This window comes from Moschus berezovskii, chromosome 3, assembly GCF_049115385.1.
Source record: "Moschus berezovskii isolate FMDL1 chromosome 3, NW_MosBer_1.0, whole genome shotgun sequence".
NCBI lineage: Eukaryota > Metazoa > Chordata > Mammalia > Artiodactyla > Moschidae > Moschus > Moschus berezovskii.
In genome coordinates, this window is record NC_142462.1 from 126317800 (window position 1) to 126335353 (window position 17554).

The 17554-nt window shown below is 56.2% G+C and overlaps 1 protein-coding gene across 1 annotated transcript in view; it reads left to right on the plus strand.

Annotated features, from left to right (window-relative positions):
* DPP6 (dipeptidyl peptidase like 6) overlaps positions 1–17554 on the plus strand; it is a 425246-nt gene that overhangs the window by 315628 nt on the left and 92064 nt on the right. The window lies entirely within an intron of this gene.

The window sequence follows — 17554 nt, forward strand, 5'->3', positions numbered from 1 at the left end:
CTTCTAACAATAGGTTAGTTAGCAAGTAAAAGGCTTATATTCTTTTAAGGTGACTTTCCTAAAGTTAGGTGCTAGACACATAACAAAGTTACATTCCTATAAGGCACCAGTGTAGTGAGCTGTAAGAAAGGAACTTATTAACTTAAGATCTGATGTGGTTAAATCAAAGGCTACTACTTATATTCTCTATATGTGATTAATATATTTCCAAGGATACAATAGATAGAGGAAACTGCAGCAAGCATTGATTCAACAATGAAATCTTTTTTAGTACTACTCTAATGATTTTAACTTCTTCAACAGATTCCTGTATTTTAGAACATTAGGCTTTCTGTCCTTGCATGGCTGGGAGGCTATAAACAGTCACACTCATAGTTGTAAGAGCCCGGACAAACTTGTCATGCAAATTAGAAAGCTATCAGAGGGGCTTGGATTGGAACACTCCTATTAAGCCGAGGAGAACTTTTAAACTACAGCTCTGAATTAATGTTTTCAGAGAAAGGTGGTTGGGGGGAAGCCCCTGTAAGTATTAGAGGACTTGGTAAGAGGCGTAAGATAGTAAAGCAGTCAGACTCCAGTTTTCTTTGGGGTAGATGCTCAGGTAAGTCCAGGGGGTTCCTCGAGCCCTGATTAGCCTTTGCCCGTCAGGCCTCTTCCCCGATTGACCTTTGCCACGGGTAGGATTTCCCTCGCTGGCTCCCGGCAGGGTGTAACTTTTTGTCATTGCAAACTCACCTTGCATTCGTGGTCACTCGCTTCAGTCATGTCCAGCTTTTTGCAACCCTGTGAACTGTAGGCTCCTCCGTCCATGGGACTCTCCGGGCAAGAATACTGGAGTGGGTGGCCATTTCCTCCTCCAGGGGATCTTCCTGACCCAGGGAACGAACTGGCATCTCCTGCGTCTCCTGCCTTGGCAGGCGGGTTCTTTACCACTAGCGCCACCTGGGAAGCAAACTCACCTTACTTCACACTTCACGGCTGATAGCCGAGGGGCGTCAGCCAAACCGCTAGCTGGTAGGTCCCCGTCTCCCGTGAAAGGTTGATCATTGTCACGTGCGCCTGTGATTGGCACTGTTCTTCTCCATGTCTCCTTGGAGTCCTTCAATTAACGGCTGTGTTTCCCGCTGAGCAGCCCCTGATGGCAGGGGAGAGACCCCAGGATGGGTGTACCCCCTGGAGCTGGCCATCGTGTGACGCCATCGGGTTTACTGCAAACCCCGGGCTCACAGAGTCAGAAGCCAAGTCTGCCCTTGATAGTCCCGCCTGGGCCTTGTGGGTCCCTGATTGTTCTATTTCAGCGTGAAGCAAAAATCAGGAAAAGGAGAACTCTGAGGGGAACACGTTCTCTCCACGTGTGGGAAGAATTCCCGCTGGTCTTGAGAAATGTTTCTCACAATTAATTACCTAATCCTGAGAGACTCTGATAAATAATATACGATGCTCAGTAGTTGGGTTTTTAAAGCCCTTTAATTACGCGTCAGCTGTGGGATTAAGACCCACACATCTCCGCCCTTTGGTTATGGAGCTTTAATGAACTCGGGTATCTCTGGCTGAAGTCTTGACGCTCCTGGACACCCCAGTTTATTTTAGTCTTTTCTGTTTCCAAAAATCTCGTGAGGACTTGAGACCCTTTGCCCCAGTGTCGAGAGTCTTGTTAATGTTTGTGTTCCGCCGAAAGGCAGACAGCAGATGCTTGTGGGAAGACGTGTGCGGCTCCGTGCTCGCCTGTGCCTGAGACGCCATCTAGGCCCAGAGGCCTCGGTCCTGCCCCCACCCTTTCCCACTGAACCTGCGTCCTGACCTCTGCGCTTAGTTCTTTTTCTCTGCTCTGCAAGCATCACGGGATGGACCAGGTTAACGGCCCGCCTTCCTCAGCTGTGTTTTCACACTTAGATGTCAGGGGGGGACGTTTATGTGATGGCCTGAAGTCTGCACGCACACGAGGTGACTTTGCCATGGGCTGTCTACCTGTCCTCAGCTTTCCTGGGTGGGTGTCAGGAGGGAAACACCCTGATTATAGACAGCGTGGGGGCTGAACACAGGGCATCCCCAGCATCTGACCCCCCGGCTCCTGCGGATGGGTGGGGTGGGGTGGGGTGGGGTGGGGTGGGGTGGGCCCTCCCCAGGACACGGCACCTTCCTCCCAAGGCCACGACTTGTCCATTCACTGAAAATGGGCCCCAGGCCTGGCAACCGCCAGGTGCCAGCCGTCCCCAAAGAGCAGATGGCTGTGCAGGCCTTAATGGAGAACCATCCGGCACCTTGTTCTTGCCGCAGGAGTTCGAGCATATGGCACTTGCTTTATTAATAGAAAAACCAACAGCCGTGGGGACAAGAGCCCAGAAAGTGTTGGGGTTTTTAAAATAGATGTTCCCGGGCAGGGGCCCAGCCTTCCTGGAGTCGCGGGGTCACACCTGCCCGGCCCTCGGGGCAGGCACCGGGCCACAGGGCTCCAGAGGTCACGGGGTCATACCTGCCCAGCCCTCGGGGCAGGCACCGGGCCACAGGCTCCAGAGGTCGTGGGGTCACGCCTGCCCGGCCCTCGGGGCAGGCACCGGGCCACAGTTTCCAGAGCCGCACAGCACCTTACGTTTCCGGTTCTTCCGCGCATCCGAATGGCTGTCCCGTCGCGCAGCTGCTGCCGAGGGTTGACTGTCTCCCGCAGTCCCTGGGTCTGTGTCTACCCAGGTGTGAGGCGTACGAAGAATCTGCAGGTAACGAAATTCATTCCACACAGAGGTGCATGGACACCTGGCCCGGCCCGCCCACCCGACTGGTTCCAGAACGATAAGCCCACCTCTCCCTCGGGCCCAGAACCGATCGGTCTCCAGGGAACCCGGGGCTGGTGACCCGCAGTGTGACAGGAGGCAGACATGGGCCCTCCCTCGGGAGCCAGCACGGAGCAGCCCCACTGGGAAGCCAGGACACGCCATGTGAAGCGGCCTCCAGGGACGCACCCATGCATTCAGCACTAGGCTGCACTGTGCCCCAGGCTCACCTTCAGGATGGAGCTGAGTCACACCCTCGCCACGGGGTGCCCGTCTCCAGCGCCATTCAGACACTGGCAGAGTGACCCATTCTGGCTGAAGACCACAGACCTGTGAAAATCAGAAAACCAAGCAATCGCTAACCCATTAACTGACTTACGGAATCCAGAGCTGATTCCTTAGACATTTGTTGCCAGTTTCCTTCTCTCAGGACGTTATCAGTGCCTGGTCCCCAGTCTCTTTTCCAGTTTCTGCCTTTTGCGATTTACTGCTGACTTGAGATCCTGCAAGATATGGGCCCACATAAGCTTGTCCTGAGGGGGAGATTTTTGGAAGAGCTGGGGAACGCTGATGGTTAGAAAATCCACGGCCGCCCCTCCGTGTTGTGACGCCAGCTGGTAAAGTCGGGGGACATTCTGGGCCCTTCCTCCAAGCTCTGGCAAGGGAAGTGCTCGCTCCTGTGAGCCAGGCATGGATGGTGGGCGGGGCAGGCAGTGCCCTCCCGTGAGGGCACCGTGGCCACTTCCACTCAGACATTCAGCGCTTCCGGCCTCTGGCCTCTCCACCTGCCTCGCATGAAGGCGGTTCTGGGCCCTAAGGTGTCAGGGTCAAAGCCACAGAACTGAAGGACAGAGGCACAGACCTCAATGCCTGGGGACTCTTCCGGAAGCCCCCAGACGGCCCCTAATGTTCCTGGGCCGATGGTTCATCGAACTCTTCAGCGAGCAGAGAACAGCGTGCCTTGGTGGCCATTCAGGTGGAAAGGATGAAAGCCCGAAATGAGAATCAGCCCTGGGTGGTCACAGCTGAGGTTTGCAGAAGACCTGGTGGGGTAGGGGGGCTCGCCACCTGCCGTGATGTCCCGCTGCTTTGCACTCAGGCTGAGCCACGCACGTCTCTTTCTATGCACCCGAGCTTTATATAAGAAATTTTGTTTCATTGCAACATTTAACTGAGGCTGGAAAGTCATCGTTAAGGGGACATAAAGCTGAAGGAGGAATGGAAAACGATGTAAAAGAGGGCTTTCAGGCTGCTGGGGACACGGCCTTCGGGGTGACGGGCCTTTATTGACTGATGTTTCAGGAACAGGGAAAAGGAACTCATTGCTCCCACACTGTGATCCCCCAGAGCAGAGGACGCTGAAGCAGCTGAGGCTCGGCCAGAGGAGCAGAGTGTGGGAGAGAGAAGAGAGAGGGAGACTAAAAGAGGAGCTCGGAGGCGGAGTGAAGCGGAGGCGGAGACTTTCGGCTCAGCCCAGTCGCTCTGTCATGTCCGGCTCTGCGACCCCGCGGGCTGCAGCGTGCCACGCTTCCCTGTCCGTCACCGATTCCCCGAGCTTGGTCAAACTCACGAGAGAGAGACGTTACCAGAAGAAAGAAAAGCAGATTTAACAAAAGTTGGAGGACTTTCCTCGCCCTTGGTGTGTCTGACTCCTTTTGGCACGGCTGAAGTCCTGAAACACTGCCCTTCCCGCGGGACAGCAACACGGGGAGTCGTGTGGGTGCTTCTGTGCGACAGGCGGGTTTGCAGCTGGTCATCACGTGGCCCATCAGGGGCCTTGGGCGTCCACCCCACGGGAGCAGCTTCTTGACAGTTTCCTCCTCAAAGTCTCCAGCCCCTGCAAATGCAATCGGTGTCTTTTTTCCCCTGGAATGAAACAAGGAGGACGGGAGAACTGAGGCAATCTATCAGTGTTTGGAGAAGCTGCAAATTAGCAGTCAGCAAGGTTACAATGAACATCTGAGCGACCGCGGCCGTGGAATAAAAATCAAGTCCAGACTGCTGCCTGTCTCAGACGTGAGGACGTGGTGGGGTGGACGCTGCCCCCTGGTGGCCAGCGCAGGCACAGCGGGTCCACTGTCCCCAGGCTCAGGTGCTGAATTGTGGGGGCTGTCAGAACACCGCGTGGTGATGAGGTGTGTGCAGTGAGTTATATGCAAGTCACAGGCGCTGATTAGCCAGGGAGGCTGCGGGCGGCAAGGGAAAAGCTCCTTCCACCTCCTGGCTTGACGTTGGCCGATTTCTTGTTTAACCCCACATTTAATTCCGCTCTCGGCACCTCGGATAAAATATTTAGTGGCAGGAAAAAGGCTGCAGATGCAGGCGGGAATAAATAAGATTGCCCGTATTTAGAATGAGGCCATTTATTTCCAAGTGCAGATCTATCAGGCATGTTATTTATGTCTTTTGCAATTTTCCAGGACCCAGATTTCTCCAGACGCTTTGATTTTTTTTCCCAGTCGACACAACAGTGGGGGTGCAGGCGGCAGGCACTTATTAGCAGTGAGAACACACGGGGCCTGTGTTTTAGGAGCAATCCCAAACACTGTCTCAACTGCCTGCACTGTTTTGATCTGCTTCTTGTCATCCCATCCAGAGGTGACAGCCGTAATGCTGACGTGACTCAGGCAGATGGAGCCTTCAAGGCAGAGACAGCTCGAGGTGCCGGACAGTGCAGGGCGGGCAGGGGAGACGGGCCGGAGGCTGAGCGCCTGGTTGGTGGGGTGCCACCAGCGCTGGGTCGAGCTGTGGACCAGGAATCAGGATCTGAGCCAGCCCTACCCTCTGCCCTTCCATGAGCCTGCAAAACTGCCCTGTCTCCTCACAGCAGTGCCCCCTCCACACACCCCAAGACCAGAATCCACTCAAGGCTCTGGCAGGCCCTTGGGGTAAGCTGCCCCAACCTGTGGGTCTCAGCCTCCTCCTCCGTGAAGTGGAGTCACAGAAGCATGGTTGCAAGCTTGGCAGTAGGGTGGTCCCGGTGAGCGTTGGGTTCCTGGTGGGACAGACAACATACCTGCCCTGCCAAGGTCACGGCTCAGCACACACAGGCCCGTTAGTCCCAGAGCCCGGGTGCCGGCTGGCTGTGAATGTAGTCCTTCCTGCGGCATTCATCCAGGCCAGAAGCCACTGCCGGACTGGGAGAAGGTGAGCTCAGACCCACGTGAGCACGGCCGTGAGACACGGGGAACCTTAGGTGGGTCGAACCTGAGGACCAGGGTGACGTGCGGAGCTGGGACCTCTCTTCACGGGGAGGCACCTCTCCTCCAGGCTCCAAGGGCACCACGTGGGAAAGGCATCTGGAGGCGAGCCGCTCTGTAGGGTTGGGAAGCCCGAGGCCCTGTCCCTCAACCAGGAGAGAAGCCCCCCAACCCCTGGGAGAAAGGGGAGCCCTGTGGGTACAGTGAGGATGCAGCCCTAGTGGATTCTGCCTTCTCTTCACGTCATTTGACGGCCCGTCCAGTGGGGGCTTGTTGACAAAACCTCTCCTGTGTGAGATCCTCCCAACCCCAGAAGTACTAACATACTCCTCTCAGGCTTCTGGAAACTTCTCCCTGGGGTCATTTTATCCAGAGAGACTTTGGCAGTCCCTTGCTTTGGACCACACTTGGCCAAAGACGATTAGAGAAAACAGAGCAGAATTCACTTGATTTCTGACTTCTGTATGCTGTTTGGATTTTGGCAAAGGGAGAATTAACTCATGGTGACTTGCTTTTCACTCTAAAGAGAAGCTGACATTTTTTGCCAGCTACTGAACAAGTTTGAGAAGATTCATTCAAAGAACCGCCAACCCTACAAAACAGGACTAAAATATACCATATCTCAGAAGCGCTCCGTTGGAGAATGGGGTCTCCCTTGGGAGCACTTCTCTGATTCGGGGGGAAGTGCCTCATCACTGGAGTTGTCTCCTGCCCCCAATTATTCTCAGGACCCACGGGACCTTGCGCTTCCTGCTGCGTTTAGAGCCATGCAGAGGGTTGGCCGGGGACGAGCGTGCTGGAAGAAGGGAGTGGGCAGGGTACCCCGGAGCCATCGCCACTTCACCCGGAGCAGGCGCTTATTGTCCGCATCACCCGCCTGGCCCAAGGGCCCCGGAGAGACCATTGCCAAACTCAGCCCAAGGAAGAGCTGCTCTTTAATTGGCCTTGAGTCACTTCATCTGCATTTGCCTTCCGGGGCTGTCTGACTTACAGCACGGATATTTGCATTTCACCCCATCAGTTGGCCCTAAAATCACAGGCTCTCCAAGAGCTGCAGACCTGCAGTTGTCGAGGTGGAGCCGACTGTCCAGTGAGGCGGGTGTCTTGGGAAGACTGCCTTCCCCAGTTAGCCTCTGCCCGAGGTGGAGCAAGTTAACCCATGCAGGAGGCTCAGCTGCCTCCTCTGCGAGTGCAGCGCCAGCTCCCGGGCATGGGTCAGACTGTGGTACTCATACCCTGGCTCCTGGAAAATTCCAGACCTGTAACAAAGAGAAGGGTTTCCATTTCACCTCTCTGACATGAGGTGTCCGAGACCCTCCTGGAAAGAGGCCTGTTAGCACGGTCATCAAGGAAGGGGCCAGGGTGCTCAAGGCCCAGGGTGGGGGACAGGGGGCAGCTGTCACCCTGGTGAGTCTGCACACCCCGTGGGGAGGCCTCAAGGCTGTAGGCAGGGCTGATGCTGGCACTCGGCTCCAGTCGGTGCTGCCCGACACCCCCATCATCAGTCGAGTGTCACGATGAGTGTGAACAGGCAGGGGGCCCTCAGTCGACAGTCGTTTGCTGGCCTAAGGGGTCTTCTGAGAAGGGGAGGAGCCTGGAACCCAAAGCCCCCTCCTTCCACTTTCTGGAGGTGTCAGCAGGCGTGAAAAGCCATGGAAGTGGGGCAGGGGAGCCCGTGACTCACGTGAAGCACAGGCAGGGTGGGGTCCCAGGGCAGGCGCAGCCCAGAGTCCCCTCGCCTCCTCAGCGTCCCCGCCTGTCCTGCCCACACCATGCTCCTTGTGGCCAGGGCCTGGAGGGGACTGTCCGCAACATTCTCAGCAGCGAGCACCCCCTGGAGCCACTGTGCCTGGGGGCGGGAAGGGGCCCCAGGAGGGACACTCTCCCTCCTCGTGTGGCTCACAGTGGGCCCACGCTGAGCTCTCCTGTCTCCCAGGAGCAGGGAGCAGGACCGGAAGGGCTTGGTCCAGGCACTCTGGCTGGCACCCTGGGAGCGTGGACCCATTTCCAAGACTCCCAGCCTCAGGATGGCTGTAAGCAGCTTCAGATGAAGGGCAAACATTGTCCTGGGACATCCTGGGGGTGAGATCGAGTGGGGACAGGGACAGGCTGGGGGCTGTCACTCTGCCGTCTCATGTCCATCCTGAAAGCATCACTGAAGTACCTGCGACTGGACCCGGGGTGACCCTGCCTGTGATCCCTGTGCCCGGGGTGACCCTGTCTGTGACCGCTGTGCCCGGGGTGACTGTACCTGTGATCACTGTGCCCGCGGTGATCCTGCCTATGAGGACTGTGCCTGGGGTGACCCTGCCTGTGACCACTGTGCCCGGGGTGACTGTACCTCTGACGACTGTGCCTGGGGTGACTCTGCCTGTGACCACTGTGCCCGGGGTGACCCTGCCTGTGAGGACCGTGCCCGGGGTGACCCTGCCTGTGATCACTGTGCCCGGGGTGACTGTACCTGTGATCACTGTGCCCGGGGTGACCCTGCCTGTGAGGACCGTGCCCGGGGTGACCCTGCCTGTGATCACTGTGCCCGGGGTGACAGTACCTCTGACGACTGTGCCCGGGGTGACCGTACCTATGGTGCCTGTACCCATGGTGCCCATGGTTTCCCTCCCCTCAATCACACTTAACCCCTGAGCTATGTCTCCAGAGTCAGGATCTATTTGTACAAGTCGAAAGACAGAATCTTATTCTTTGAACAGTAGAACCAGGAATATTTAATAATTCGATGCAGTTCGGTATAGAAACTGTTCTGAGTGCTGTTTATAATTCACAGCTAATTAACCTTTCTCTTCAAAAAGAAGTACAAAAACTTGAGACCTAATTTCTTGATACACATTGTTTTTGATATCCATTATTTTTAAAATATGTTTCCACTGATATTAAGAAATAATTACGCAGACTATCTCAGACTCATTAAGGTGACTGTTGCTCTGTTAGAATTTTCTTTGAAAATATGTATTATAATAAGCTTTTGTGCAGTGCATCCTACAAGAAAACATTCCTGTCATCTAATTTTAAAGCTAAAGCCAGTGTATAGAAGAAATGTTACATATAATTTTAAGGCAATAATGTTGCTTTGTGATGAAAAATTATAACTTTCCGAAGAGGACACCATAGAATCAGCACTTTTAAGAAATCCTTCATAAATACAAACAGTTTTGGTTGTAGCAGTTGGTATTTAAGTCACTGTCTCATTAAAATTCCAATTTCAAAATCTCAATTATTTTTAACTTCCTTGTGAATATTATTAACAAGATGATCAGCTTCAGCAAATATCAGGAAGAAAAATAAAACCATCTAAGAGCATTAAAAATCATTGTAGGTTTGGGTGATAACATTCTACCTCCAGTCACTATTATAGATTAGTAAGTTAATATCAAAGAGTATTATGGCAGAACATTCTCTTTTAAATGGAACAGTTTTAGGAGCTGAATTTAAAACCATTTCGGTCAGCGCCCAGGCACAGATGCAGACTGTCTGCAGGGCTGCCTGCCCACCTGGCAGGTGGAGTGGCACGGGGCTGGGGGACGTCTGAGATCTGCCTGAAGCCCCCAGTGGCCCAGCTCATTCATTTCACCTTCAGAGGCTCAGAAATCTCCGACCCTTTGTGACCCCAGGGACTGTAGCTCCCCAGGCTCCTCCGTCTATAGGATTCTCCAGGCAAGAATACTGGAGTGGGCTGCCATTTCCTTCTCCAGGGGATCTTCCCGACCCAGGGATTGAACTCTCATCTCTCGCGTCTCCGACATCGGCAGACAGGTTCTTTACCACTGGTGCCACCTGGGAAGCCCAATCCGTGGCTCAGACCCCATCCAGAAGCACAGGTGGGGGAGAGATGGAGCAGAAGGAGATGGAAGGTGCCAGAGACGGCGTCAGCTCGTCCCTCTCAGCACTTCCCACAAGTGCGGAGGTGGCTCCCCCGCCCCCACCTCTGCCCGGGGCTCAGCCTCTGTGACAGCTGACTCCACACGCCTGCCGCACCGAGACACGCTCTTCTCAGGGACTCGCTCTGTGATGTGGGCCAATTGTCTACACTTTTATCCTTTTAATTTCCTTAAGGGAGAGGTAAGGATAGGAACACCTACACAAAGTGGTTGTTTGGAGGAGTAACTGAGCACTTACTGACACGCACACACACGCGCATGTACACACGTGCATATACACACGCACATGTACACACGTGCACACACGCATGAACGTCTGGCCTGTGCGTTTTGATGGTTAAGAGGAAAAAAGGATGACTGACCCAGACCAGGGGTTAAGGGTCACAGTGAAGTGCTTCCTGCGTCTGGGCTGCCAGACAAGGTAACCTCCGGTTTCCTATCCATTTTGCCTGGATCAGCCCTGCCTTCCTAGCTTACTGTCCTCGCTGGGGTCTTGTTAATTCCAAAAAAAGGAGAAGTGGGAGGACTTGCATGGGGGTGGTCTGAGGGTTATTCTGTGGCAGGCAGGGTCAGCTCCACAGGCACTTTACAAAACGAGCGCTGGAGAAGCAGCCACCCTTCTTGCCCTGAGCGTCCGGTGTGTCTGCTGTGCTTTCTGTTCCTGATGGCCCAGAGACAATCCGCCAGGGCCTCTGGGAAGCCTGAGCCATTTGCTTTTTCTCTCCTCCAGTTACCAGGAGCCACAGCGAGGGTGTTCCCCATTGGCTTAGTGGCTCTGTCCCCAGGTGCCCAGGCTTGCCAGGCATGAGGCCACGCCGCAATGGCCCATGCTTGGCGGCCACATCAGTCCGGTCCGAGCTCCCATCTGAGCCTCTTGTGCCCCATCAGTGGGTCGCTGACTCCAGCGGCCCAGGCTGACCCGCGTTCCGTGATCATGATAGACGTGGCAGACCTGCCCGTGCATTTAGTGTAAGAACTAGCATCACTCTGACAACAACCCACGAAGTAGAGACGGATTTTGCAGATGAGAAGACTGAGGCGGGACTTTCCCGAGGTCACGCGGTCGGCGGGTGGCCCTGGAGAGGCTGGCTCGGGGGTCCCTCCTCCTGAGTGTCTCGGGTCTGTAGGGCAGGATGTGTGCCGTGCACTCAGCTCCCTCCAGGTCCCTCTCCAGGATGCCTTCTAGGGTGGGCAGGGTGGCTTCCCCGTCTGCACCTCCGCCTGGGGCTCAGCCCCTGTGATAACTGACTCCACACGCCTGCCACACAGAGAACATCAGAGCAGAGGAAGACGAGGTCTGGCGCCTCGGGCAGCCCATCCTCCCCACCCGCCTGTGGCCCCTCCAAGGCTCGGAGGCAGCCTCTCCCCCTCCCCACCCCCCCTCGCCTGGGAAGGGGACCGCCTGCCGGATGCCCCTGGTGTCAGCAGCAGGCCCTGCCCGGCTCCCACGGGCTCCCCCTTCTGTCCCGCACACCCGCCCTCCACACCCAGAGACAGTGCCCAGCTGACACTGGACTGACAGGCTTGGGGTCTTGAATGATTTTTTTTGGTAGCACAGAGTCCTCACTGCTGCTGCACGGGCTCCTCTCTGGCTGCAGTGCTCTGGCTTCTCGTGTTGCCGACCGCAGGCTCTGGGGCACGTGGACTTCAGCAGTTGCGGCTCGCAGGCTCCGGAACATGGGCTTAGTAGCTTAGGCGCATGACTCAGTCACTCTGTTGGAATGTGGGATCTTCCTGGACCAGGGGTCAGACCCACGTCCCCCACATTGGCGTGCAGATTCGTAACCACTGGACTACCGGGGAGTCCCTTGAATGATATTTAAATGCAGGCACCCCCCTTCCCTTCCCTTGGCCGCCTGCCCCGAGGCTGAGGGAGACAGACGCTTGTGTTCAGGGCGCGTTCTTCCTGGTCCCTGGTACAGTTTCCCCTCTTGTGTGAGATCCTCAAGGCAGACAACAACCTCCCAAGCTCCTTCTGCTCCCGGAGCGTGCACCCCAGCGCCTGAGTAGCTGCTGCTCAGGCTGGTCTCTGGGGGAAGGTCCTGGGCGCACAGGCGGGAACGTCGACCTCGAACAAGGGCCCATGACCCCACTCGCTGACACCAGCACGTTGGGGGCTGCGGAGTTCACCGGAGGCCGTGGGTCATTCGAAGGCTGCCTCCAGTCCTCCAGGTCCTCACGGGCGGGTCAGGGGGAAGGTCAGGAGATGCTCGGCGAGGCCACGAGCCCAGGAGGAAGGGCCTGAATGCGCGTCCTCCCCAGGCACCTGCTTGCTCTGTGCCTCCCGCCACCTCCTGAGTGCCCACGGCGGCCAGGCTGGGCCAAGCTCACCGTTTTCCAGTGGATCCGGCCTTGGCAATGCTCTGCTTGCGACTGGCAGGAACTTTGCCAGGAACTCAGGAAACAGGGTGGTGTTGGCTCTGGTGGTGGACGTCCTGGAACCTGCTCAAAGGAAGCTGGTCCACATCTAAGCCAGGGAGTGGGAATAGGCCGTGGTGCAACGTCAGGGCGTCTGCGAACCCATGCCCACGACTCGTCACTCGTGGGACCAAACAAACAATGTGGCGATGTACACTTACATGTTGGTGCGGTCTGTGCAGATGCTGTTGTGATGAACGCAACACAAATTATTTTAGAAGTTGTGTTAGATGCTCAGTCGTGAGGGCCGTCAGGAGGAGTAAACAAGTTGTTAGCTGGAAAGTGCGCCAAACAGTGTCTGGCACTTGTTAAATATTTGTTTGACCAAAAGATGTACCTGAATCTGACCGGGGTTCAGCAAGGGTCCCAGGCAGAGCTGGTCCCCGGCATGTTGGGTGGAAGCTGAGGCAGCCAGCTTGATCCAGGCCTAGTGGAGGCTGGAGCATTGCAGGTCAGGGCCTGGGGACGCAGCTGGGCAGACTCAGCATCGTGTGTGTGTGTGTGTGCGTGCGTGTGAGCACGTGTGTGCATGTGTGAGCGCCAGGGAGGGGGGTGCTGGGTCGAGCCCAGCTTGTTCTTAGGGCTGAGGCCAGACCGCAGCCCCTTCCTGGTCCAGTCTGGCTTGGAAGGTCACCCCGTTGAGTTTCAGGGCAGAATTTGGCTGACTCTCTCCTATGTCATCCTCCCGGTGAGGAACTGGCTCTCTGGAGGCCGTGACCCAGCACAGTCCTGACCTTGTGCAGATCCCTGCAGCTGCCGTAACAGAAGACCACAAACCGCAAGGCTTTAAACTGCGGGCTTCATTGCTCCGGCTCTAGGCGCTGAGCGTCTGAAGCCGAGGTGTCTCTTGCAGCTTCTGGTGGGGCATCCGTGCTGTTCCTCGGCTTGTAGACACATCTCTCCGGGCTCTGCCTTTGCCCCCAGAGGGTGCCGTGGGCTCTGCGTCTCTTTACTTCTCCTCAGGAGGGGCCAGTCACGTCGGATTGGGGCCCCCACCCTCCTCCGGTGCGACCCCGTCTAAATGTGCATCTTCGTCACATCTGCAGTGACCCCGTTTCCAAACAAGGTCACCTTGACAGGCGCCAGGGCTCAGGATGTCATAGCTTGTAGGGGGCACAGTTTCACCCACGACACACCTTTAAGTGGAGCCTACTATTCTTCTGTTCAAGATGGTCTGCTCCCCGCAAAGAGTTTGGAAGCCTCTTTCTTATGTACTGACGGGCCTGTCAGCTAAAGTGCATAGCCTAAAAGACGCCTGGCTGGTGCTCAGTCCTGGGTCGTGTCTGACCCTCTGCCAGGCCAGGGGGTGTCCAGACCCTCTGGACTATAGCCCGCCAGGCTCCTCTGTCCATGGGATTTCCCGGGCCAGAACACTGGAGTGGGTTTCCTCCTCCAGGGGATCTTCCCAAACCAGGGGTCAAACCCACATCTCCTGCATTGGCAGGCAGGTTCTTTACCGCTGCACCACCAGTTGTGTCTTATTCAGGGACCTTACCGAGGACGATTGCCTGGGAGTCAGCCTCTCAGTGGCTCTGAGGGACCGGTCCAAGGAGGGAAGGAAGGAGCCAGGATATGTAGGAGTTTTTGCTGGAAATACGGTAATCAAGCATCAGAAGAGCACTGTTCATCACCAAGACCAGACCTCTCGAGACACTGACCATAGTAGGTCTCTCTGTGCGGACGATGTGGGAGCCTGGGCTCACTGAAGTCATTCCCAGACAGTCGGCGTCACTACCTAGGGCCAGTGTCCTGTCCTCCTCCACCCTGAGTTCCCTCGGGCTGCGTCATCAGGCCAGCTGCCCTGCTGCTGGCTTCCCAGCTGCAGCATCCTCTATTTATTGCCACAGACCATAGACAGGCCTCTCCAGAATGCAGGGCCTGTTTGATCAGATGTCACGTATCAACCAGCCTGAGAGCTTGTGCAGAAAAGGGGTTTGTGCCCTTCCGCCTCCTCACTACGACACCGTGACTATTCTGCCTGGAGTGGGACCCAGACGTCTGTAATCTTTGTGACCCCTTGGACTGCAGCACGCCAGGCTTCCCTGTCCATCACCACCTCCTGGAGCTGCTCAAACTCATGTCCACTGAGTCAGTGACGCCATCCAACCATCTCATCCTCTGTCACCCCCTCTCCTTTTGCCTTCAACCTCCTTCCCTCCATCTTTCCCAGCATCAGAGTCTTTTCCAGTGAGTCAGCTTTTTGCATCAGGTGGCCATAGGGTTGGAGCTTCAGCATCAGTCCTTCCCATGAATATTCAGGACTGATTTCCTTTAGGATGGACGGGTCCAAGGGACTCTGAAGTATCTTCTCCAGCACCACAGTTCGAAAGTACACCCAGCAAGAATTATGCAATGACCTTGGTGGCCTCTCCTTGTTCTGCATCTGAAAAACAATCTGGAAAATTTGAGAATTCCTCATCTTGGCCAGACCGGCCGTCATCACCTTGAGCCCCAAAGGGACTTTGTCCTCTTGGACAGGCCCATGTATGTGTGACCTGAGTGACAATATGCGCTTCTTTAAGAGGCAGTGACAAGACCTAGGGAAGTGGGCCCAGATCCTGCTGTGAGCTGAAGCTGCGTGTATGCAGATTTCTTCCTCTTCACGTGAATGTCCCGAGATGCGTCCTTCTTGCTTGGTTCCTAGAAGGTCCCGGGACCAGTCAGGGGAGTTGAAGGAAAACGGTACCCTCTCGTTCTCCCGGGTTGTCTGTCCTTATTCAGAAGGCAAGTTTCTCCTGTTGTTCCAAGGCAAGGGCTCATGCAGTTAATTTAGTTGATAAACTAGGGGGTTTTTTTCACCCTGCAAAACTCTACCCATAAACTATGTTTGATTCACGGCATTTAAACCAACTGCATCATTAAGCTAGAAGCCTGAAGAAAACGTTTGCAGAATGGGGACGTTCGTAATGAACAGGGAAATGTCACGGTTTCATCTGCTTTCTCCTTTTCCCCATAGTTCCTTATACTTAATTATCTCTTTAATGAGCAACTAAGTCACAGGAAAATAAAAACACCCAGGAACAATGTGTTTAAGGGCGTTTGGAGAGAATAAACTGAAGCTGCCCTTTGTGTGTGGCCTGCCTTGGCATGGAGGCATTTCTCCTTCGTTAGCAATCGTCTTGCTGTGGGATGTTGAGTATTTGCCAACAGACACCAGACCCTTGTCACCCCTGAGTGCTCAGGTTTCCGAGCTGCCCTCTGACCAGCACATCCCTCCACTGAAGCCTGTGGTCCCTGCAGCCGTGTCCTCTGAGCAGTGCATTGAGCTCAGCAACGGACTCGGTGTCTGCTAACGGATGGGACAGGAATAGTGCTTCTCAGCCCGGCCTGGGGCTCATTTCTCCCCTGATCTGGCTCTCATCCCCACACGTGGGACCCCCTGCCCTGTGCTGGCCAGACCGCGGCAGCAATGTTTCCTTTGCGTCCAAAGGCAAGTTCTGGAAACGCATGATGGACCAATGAGAAGCTCCCGTGCTCGGCGCCCCTCACCAAGCCACGGACCCGTCTGGGGGTGAAGGTGGTGGGGGACCCCGCAGGCTGCTGATTTTGTCCCTTCCCTCTCAGGGGGTCGCCCGGGGTCAGAGAAGCCGCAGACGAGTTGCGTGTCTACAGGGCTGTGCTATCGGTCTGCTCCTTGGTGATGCTTCTGCTAGGCACCTTACTTGCACCCGCCACTATTCCGCTGGGATTTTCTGGTCCTGAAGAAACAGGCTGTGAGTGCCGCGGTCAGGCTCACACCCCTGATTTCAGGTGGATGATGCTTGCGCATCCCCCACCCCCACCCCATGCGTTCCGCGCGCTCCCGGCGACCCCCCCACTCCCCATCCCCGCCTGACATGCCCACCTCCCCAGCCCCCAGCGCAGGCGCGGTGGAGCAGGGTCTCCCACACACTGCACTGCCAGCGATGCCTGTTTTCTCCAACAACCCGTCTGCTGGAGTCCATCACTCCCTGTCCGCACATGCCGGCCAGACAAGTCAGGTGGTTCTGCAGAGAGTCATCTCTGCGTCACCTCCTCCCAAACCCACACCTGAAAGTCACTTTGCCAGCTGCCAAAGACACTGGAAAATTACGAGCACTGGAGAGCTGGCTGGCTTCCTTTTTTTTTTTTTTGCCTCAGCAGACCTTTGGGTTTTTTATCGGCTCTAGCAACACTTCTGAGTCATTTCTTGGGGTGCCACGAGGTCACAGAGTGCTGGCAGGGTGGGGGTGTTAGAGGCAGGCACTGTGCCCTTCAGCTGGCAGCGGGGGGCTCATTTGGGGGCCCCCTGGTGGATGGCATGACGGGGGTGGAGTCCAGGACCGGGGCCCCTTTGGCATTCTTCACGGACCCACTGCGCCGCAGTCCTGGGATGTATCTGCTGATGAGAGCCAGACATGCCGGGCACTTCCTGGGGGACGAGACTCTGCCGTCTGGCGCTCCTCCTGGGTCACAGGGATCGGAGTCTCCACAGGCTGCTTCTTGGTCACAGGTGTCGGGGTCTCCGCAGACTGCTGGAGACCAGGGGGGAAGCCCCTGGGATGGGGGCCAGGGGCACCGGAAGACTTGTTACAGGGAGGCCAGTGCTTCATGAAGGGAGTCCCTTCTAGCTCTGCTGTTGCAGGTCCAGCAGGATGTTGGGGTTCCTCCCACTGAGCCCCCAGGCTGGTGAACAGACTGCCCATAAGCCAACCCCCCCGGGGGAAGAGGAGCTGCAGGGCCCCTAAACTGGGCTGCGGACGCCCTTGTGGCCCCTGCAGCAGGGCCCTGACCCCCCCCAGCCCACCCATCTCCATCCTGCAGTCAGCAGGTCCCCCGCCCCCGGGCCAGGCCGCCCGGCTGGCCCAGCCCCCGCCTCGCCGCCCAGCTCCTCTGTGACCCCGCCTCGCCACCTGGCTCCTCTGTGACCCCCACCTCTGGCACCACGGCCTTCACCCTTATTCTCATTCTCGCTGTCCCCCAGGGGTCTGATGCCCTCATTCTGCTTCCCCTGTGTGACTTCAGGTGTTCCGACTGCCTTTCTGTCCCTGCGGGCTCTCAGAGCTGGTTTGTGGTCTACCCCAACTAGTGACCGGTGAATGGGACTTGCATTGGGTGGTTGTAGAGCTGTGCTGACCATTATTTTAAAAACAAGTCCGGGGGAATTCATCAATAAAATGCACACACGGTGTCCAAGGAGGACCCCAACCTCAGAGCTGTTTTGCCCCGGGGTGCTTCTCCAACCCCAGTGCTCTGATGTGTGGCACCAGGGAGGTGCCCTTTCTCAGCTTGTTCAAAAGACAGGGTGGATCGTTCT